Here is a 7,282-nt window from a genome sequence, read left to right as displayed (position 1 = left end):
CCTTAAATGACCTTTTGTTCAAATAAAAAACATATTTTGCAAAAAAGACAAAAAACAAACTTAAACCAAACACTTTGTTCCGAAAGAACTACGTAGGTCTGATTTTCTCATCCCAATTGAGGAATACGTAGGAGCAAAGGGAAACACCCTTGTCGACCACAAAAAGAGAAAAAATATAAAAAGGGTATAAAGGATATAAGGACATAAAAGGGAACGTAAAAATCAAAGTCATGTTTGCACATTCGATTAAAGGTTGTCGTCCCTTGTGACGGACGTGTGGGGTGCTAATACCTTCCCCGCGCGTAAATACAACTCCCGAACCTTTCACTTAAAAGTTTGTAGATTGCGTCTTTTCCGGTTTTTCCGACGTTTTCCTCAAATAAACGTTGGTGGCGACTCCGCGCGTATTCCTTTCGTGGAACACGCATCCCGCGAGTCACGCGTCGCCCTCCCGCCGAAGGGAAGGTTGCGACAATGGGGCTCCGGATAAGATTTGAGGGTGGAGGATAGATGAACAACGCTAGGAATTCAATTCGTGGGGCTCCAGACTCAATGGTGGAGGATGCATGAATGACAATCAATTTGTGGGGCACTGGATAATATTTGAGGGTGGAGGATAGATGAACAACGCTAGGCAATTAATTCGTGGGGCTCCAGACTCAATGGTGGAGGATGCATGAATGACAATCAATTCATGGGGCTCTGCATAAGATTTGAATGTTGAGGATAGACGAACAACGCTAGGCAAGCAATTCGTGGGGCTCGAGACTCGATGGTGGAGGATGCATGAAGGACAATCAATTCCTGGGGCTGTGGTTAAGATTTGAGGGTGGAGCATAGACGAACAGCGCTAGGAAATCAATTCGTGGGGCTCCAGACTGGATGGTGGAGGATGCATGAATGACAATCAAATCATGGGGCTCCAGATAGGATTTGAGGGTGGAGGATAGATGAACATCGCTAGGCCATCAATTCGTGGGGCTCCAGACTCGATGGTGGAGGATGCATGCATGACAATCAATTCATGGGGCTCCAGATAAGATTTGAGGGTGGAGGATAGACGAACAGTGCTAGGCAATCAATTCGTGGGGATCCAAACTCGATGGTGGAGGATGCATGAATGACACTAAATTCATGGGGCTCCGGATACGATTTGAGGTGGAGGATAGACGAAGAGCGCTAGGCAATAAATTCGTGGGGCTCCAGACTCGATGGTGGAGGATGCATGAATGATAATCAATTCATGGGGCTCCGGGTAAGATTTGAGGGTGGAGGATAGACGAACAGTGTAGGGCAATAAATTCGTGGGGCTCTAGACTCGATTGTGCAGGATGTATGAATGACAATCAATTCATGGGGCTCCGGATAAGATTTGAGGGTGGAGGATAGATGAACAACGCTAGGAATTCAATTCGTGGGGCTCCAGACTCAATGGTGGAGGATGCATGAATGACAATCAATTTGTGCGGCACCGGATAATATTTGAGGGTGGAGGATAGATGAACAACGCTAGGCAATTAATTCGTGGGGCGCCAAACTCAATGGTGGAGGATGCATGAATGACAATCAATTCATGGGGCTCTGGATAAGATTTGAGGGTTGAGGATAGACGAACAACGCTAGGCAAGCAATTCGTGGGGCTCGAGACTCGATGGTGGAGGATGCATGAAGGACAATCAATTCCTGGGGCTGTGGGTAAGATTTGAGGGTGCAGGATAGACGAACAGCGCTAGGAAATCAATTCGTGGGGCTCCAGACTGGATGGTGGAGGATGCATGAATGACAATCAAATCATGGGGCTCCGGATAAGATTTGAGGGTGGAGGATAGATGAACAACGCTAGGAATTCAATTCGTGGGGCTCCAGACTCGATGGTGGAGGATGTATGAATGACAATACATTCATGGGGCTCCAGATAAGATTTGAGGGTGGAGGATAGACGAACAGCGCTAGGCAATCAATTCGTGGGGCTCCAAACTCGATGGTGGAGGATGCATGAATGACACTCAATTCATGGGGCTCCGGATAAGATTTGAGGTGGAGGATAGACGAATAGCGCTAGGCAATAAATTCGTGGGGCTCCAGACTCGATGGTGGAGGATGCATGAATGATAATCAATTCATGGGGCTCCGGGTATGTTTTGAGGGTGGAGGATAGACGAACAGTGTAAGGCAATAAATTCGTGGGGCTCTAGACTCGATGGTGGAGGATGCATGAATGACAATCAATTCATGGGGCTCCGGATAAGATTTGAGGGTGGAGGATAGATGAACAACACTAGGCAATCAATTCGTGGGGCTCCAGACTCAATGGTGGAGGATGCAAGAATGACAATCAATTTGTGGGGCACCGGATAATATTTGAGGGTGGAGGATAGATGAACAACGCTAGGCAATTAATTCGTGGGGCTCCAGACTCAATGGTGGAGGATGCATGAATGACAATCAATTCATGGGGCTCTGGATAAGATTTGAGGGTTGAGGATAGACGAACAACGCTAGGCAAGCAATTCGTGGGGCTCGAGACTCGATGGTGGAGGATGCATGAATGACAATCAATTCATGGGGCTCCGGTATAGATTTGAGGGTAAAGGATTGATCGAGGCCGTACCCGAATCAAATAAACATGAAAATGCAGTAACTAGGAAGTGATCCTAGGTCGTTTCCCAACGAGCAGTGACAAGCCAAATGTTCATAATATACTTGCAGTAACAGTATGCAGATTAGAATAAAGATCAGTCATGTATTCATCAACAACATGGTCAATTATTTCAGCACGAAATACAGAAAGATCTTCAGATGGGTATTTCATAGCATCCAGAATATTAAAATGAACAGTTATATCACCAAACTCCATGGACAGTGTGCCTGCATAAACATCTATCTTAGTTCTAGCAGTTTTCATAAAGGGTCTGCCTAGAATGATGGGAACTGATCCTTGAGAAAATCCATCTTCCATATTCAAAATATAAAAATCAACAGGGAAAATTAGTTCACCAACTCTAACTAAGACATCTTCTATGAAACCAACAGGGTAGGCAACACTTCTATTAGCTAAATGAATTACCACATCAGTTGACTGCAAGGGGCCTAGAGATAGAGAATTAAAAACAGACAGAGGCATAACACTAACAGAAGCTCCTAAATCTAGCATGGCATTGTCAAACTTACTATTCCCTATGATACAAGGTATGCTGAATGTACCTGGATCTTTGCATTTTTCAGGAATTTGAGGAACAGATTTACCAATCAATGCGGAGACATTTCTGCCCATGCTAATCCGTTCACTTCCTTTAAGCTTCCGCTTATTAGTGCACAGCTCCTTCAAGAATTTGGCATATCTTGGAATTTGTTTTATTGCATCCAACAGACGTATGTTTACCTCTACCTTTCTAAACGTTTCCAAGATCTCTTTCTCTGCCTCTTCCATTTTTTTGTTGGAAACTGCTCTTGGAGGGAATGGAAGAGGGGGAATGTGCTGCTTCTGCAAATTAGAATTACCTGTGGAAGAAGATTCACCTGCACAGAAATTGTTAGGTAAATTTTTGTCATCACCTTTTTCTGGAATAGTGTGAAGTTTGGCAGGTTCATTTGCAGATGAGGAAGGTGCTACGGGTTGAGGTCCTTGACATTGCTTTCCCGACCTCAATGAAATGGCATTGACATTTTTTGGGATTTTGGACAGCTTGAGAAGGCAGCTTGTCAGAATTCTGGGACTGTTGTTGATTCAATTGGGTAGCCAATTGTCCCATATGATTGGTTAAGCTCTGAATGGAGGCTCTGGTCTCTTGCTGAAACTGCATGTTCTGCATAGTCATTTGCCTCACAAGTTCTTCGAGGGAAGGTTGTGGAGGGGCCTCAACTGTTGGCTATTTCTGGGGTTGTTGCTGTTGTTGGATTGGTGGAGGAATGTATGGTCTGCTTGGGCCAGCAGCATTTTGGAAGGAATGAGCAGGCTGCTGTTGTTGTTGCTGAGGGCTGGACCATCTGAGGTTAGGGTGATTCCTCCATCCAGGATTGTATCTGTTGCTGGAGAGGTCATAATTGCTCTGCTGTGGTTGATTTTGCTGCTGAGGTTGAGGAGGTCTATTGTAAATATTTGCAGCATAAGCTTCAGGTTGCTCAATTGCTCCAGGTTGCTGCATGGAAGGGCAAAGGTCTGTATGGTGGTCAGCAGAGGAGCACAAACCACAAACCCTTGCGACAGGTACAAATTTCTGATTCAAGGCCAGTTGGGTTACCAAGTTGACCAACGCATCCAGTTTGCCTTCAAGCTTCTTAGTTTCAGATGATGCAGATGGGTTTGTAGCTACCTCATGCACTCCTCTAATGACTATGGCATCATTTCTGGCGCTAAACTGCTGGGAGTTGGAGGCCATCTTCTCAATTAAATTTCTGGCTTCAGCAGGAGTCATGTCTCCAAGGGCTCCACCACTGGCAGCATCTATCATACTTCTCTCCATATTACTAAGTCCTTCATAAAAATATTGGAGAAGAAGCTGTTCTGAAATCTGATGGTGGGGGCAACTGGCACATAGTTTCTTAAATCTCTCCCAGTACTCATACAGGCTCTCTCCACTGAGTTATCTAATACCTGAGATATCCTTCCTGATGGCTGTGGTCCTGGAAGCAGGGAAAAAATTTTCTAAGAATACTCTCTTAAGGTCATCCCAGCTCGTGATGGACCTTGGAGCAAGGTAATACAACCAGTCCTTTGCCACTCCCTCTAATGAATGAGGAAAAGCCTTCAGAAATATGTGATCCTCTTGGACATCTGGGGGTTTCATGGTGTAGCAGACAATGTGAAATTCTTTCAAATGTTTGTGCGGGTCTTCACCTGCAAGGCCATGAAACTTTGGAAGCAAATGAATCAGTCCAATTTTAAGAACATATGGGACATCCTCATCAGGGTATTGGATGCACAAGCTTTCGTAGGTGAAATCAGGTGCAGCCATTTCCCTTAGAGTCCTCTCACAAGGTGGAGGTTGTGCCATGTTCTCAGAATATGCAAAATTAGAATGCTCAGAATCAGAATGCTCAAAATTATAATGCTCAAGATCAGGATGTTCAAAATCACCAATAACAGAATGCACAGATTCACCAGTTATGGAATGCTCAGAATGATCAAAAGGTATAAAATGATGCCTAACTAATCTATGAAATGTCCTATCTATCTCAGGATCAAAGGGTTGTAAGTCAAATGGATTGCCTCTAGTCATACACTACATTCAGCATGCACACAACTAGTTGCCTTGTCATGTAAATAAAGGTGTAGGTTTGAACTACAGCTACCCTCAAATGATATCCAAATGACTTGAAATTTTGTGAGCAACCTTATAAAATGATGAGAAGATAGCACAAAAAATTTCAGACAAAAATTCAAAGTCTAACTATGAAAGCTAAAATTGGTAGGTTAAGAAAAATAAGTGAATAAAACTTGAAAAATAAAAAACTTTTGACAGAATCGCTTTTTTTGGACGATGGAGACCTCAAATGCATATATAATAATTGCGATTCTGATAACCGGAGCAAAAGTTATGGCCGTTTGAAGTTTTGACAAACACAAAATTTGCTAGTTTTTTGGAACTTTCAAATCTGACCAAACTAAAGGCTCTAGCTATTTTTCCCACAAAATATGGATTAAAAGAAGTTACCACAAAAAAATTCAGCCAAAAATAACAACCCTAGCTACTAAAACAAAAAATCTCAAATAATTCAGCATGGGTGGTCGCTAAAATCCGTCTCTAATTGATTTCTACTACTACTCTGTTTTTTCGCAAGTTGATTTCTACTACTACTCTGTTTTTCTAGCACAATCTTCACAGCAAAACACCCAAGACTGAAACAGGGAAAATGCTTAATGGGAAAACTGAAACAGAACACACATTAAACAAAATACCAGGACACTAAACAACACTAACACACATACTAACACAATACTAACAATTAAACATAAAACACGAAAGGATTAAACACACAACACTAGCTAGCTATTATGAACCTTTGGACACTGCTCCCCGGCAACGGCGCCAAATTTGATCGAGGCCGTACCCGAATCAAATAAACATGAAAATGCAGTAACTAGGAAGTGATCCTAGGTCGTTTCCCAATGAGCAGTGACAAGCCAAATGTTCATAATATACTTGCAGTAACAGTAACGATGGGGGGGGGGGGGTTTGGTTGTTTGGTAATTAAAGAGCAGAACAAATAAAATGGAATACGAAACTACTAATATTAAAAACGGGTTGTTTCCTCTGATTCAGAAGCCACTCTCTTATCCTGGGTTATGGAGAATTCGTCCCTAACAGTCAACCACTTAATCCAACCCTATTTCAATTTACTAAGCGAAAATCAACTTAGGGTTTTCAATACGTGATTAGGCACCACATACACCAGTTAGCCCTTCGTCCATTAAGCATGAACGCAAGTTAGGCTCAGAGGCAATTAATCGAACACGAAGCGTGCACTGATTAATATTTACGAAATTGGGATAACTGGTGAAGGGAAAACTGCCAGGAAACCACATTACAAACGAAACCTCAAAGAGAGTTGGGCTTCGACCTCAAAAGGAAACAACACCAGAAAATCTAGCCTTCCATGGATTCAAACAGAAAACGCAAATGAAACATGAAGCAGAAACGTAAATGAACAAGAACTTAAATGAACAGAAACGTAAATGAACAGAAACGTAAATGAAAGTAGAAGAAGAAGCAAGAATGAACTCGTAATTAGAAGCAGAAAACGGAAATTTGCATTAAGAACGAAAACTGTAACAAGGGAACAGAAAAACGTGAAAACCTAAAACCAAAGCTCTGAATAATGAAAATAGCATAGCAGAATAGAATGCCCTGCACAAATCCCAAGGCAGCTATTTAAAAAGAGTCACTCAAAGTCACTGGGCCCTATTACAATACTCTGGCCCAAAACGAAATAAACACTGAACAACATAAAATAAAATTGCGAAATTTCCTAATTAGAAATTAACTAAGGTAAGCGCTGTTTTATTTGCCCTCTTCAAGTCCACAACCAAAATCCGGATTAAGCCCAATGTTTCATTAATTCCTGAAATTAGATTAAAAACATCAAATTAGCTAAATGAGCCCAAATAATAAAACTGCCTAATTAATTGACAATTAAGACCAATCAATAATTAAAATGGTGCAAAAAGGGTTTAGAAAATAGAAGAAAATGATGGCACATCAAAACCCCCCATACTTAGCCTTTTGCACTCCTGGGCAAAATGAAACAAAGAACAAAATCCAAGGATATCAAAGGGAGACAA

The 7,282-nt window shown here is 42.1% G+C and overlaps 1 non-coding gene across 1 annotated transcript; it reads left to right on the top strand.

Moving 5' to 3' along the window:
* The first annotated feature begins 4,509 nt into the window (after window positions 1-4,509).
* On the top strand, window positions 4,510-4,616 carry LOC114413867. Its single transcript, XR_003667011.1, has one exon. It is a non-coding gene; the product is annotated as a small nucleolar RNA R71 (small nucleolar RNA).
* The last annotated feature ends 2,666 nt before the right edge of the window (window positions 4,617-7,282 follow it).

The sequence above is a fragment of the Glycine soja genome, chromosome 5 (genome assembly GCF_004193775.1).
Source record: "Glycine soja cultivar W05 chromosome 5, ASM419377v2, whole genome shotgun sequence".
Classification (NCBI taxonomy): domain Eukaryota; kingdom Viridiplantae; phylum Streptophyta; class Magnoliopsida; order Fabales; family Fabaceae; genus Glycine; species Glycine soja.
Note: the sequence above shows the minus strand (reverse complement) of the source record. Positions and strands in the feature narration are given on the sequence as shown.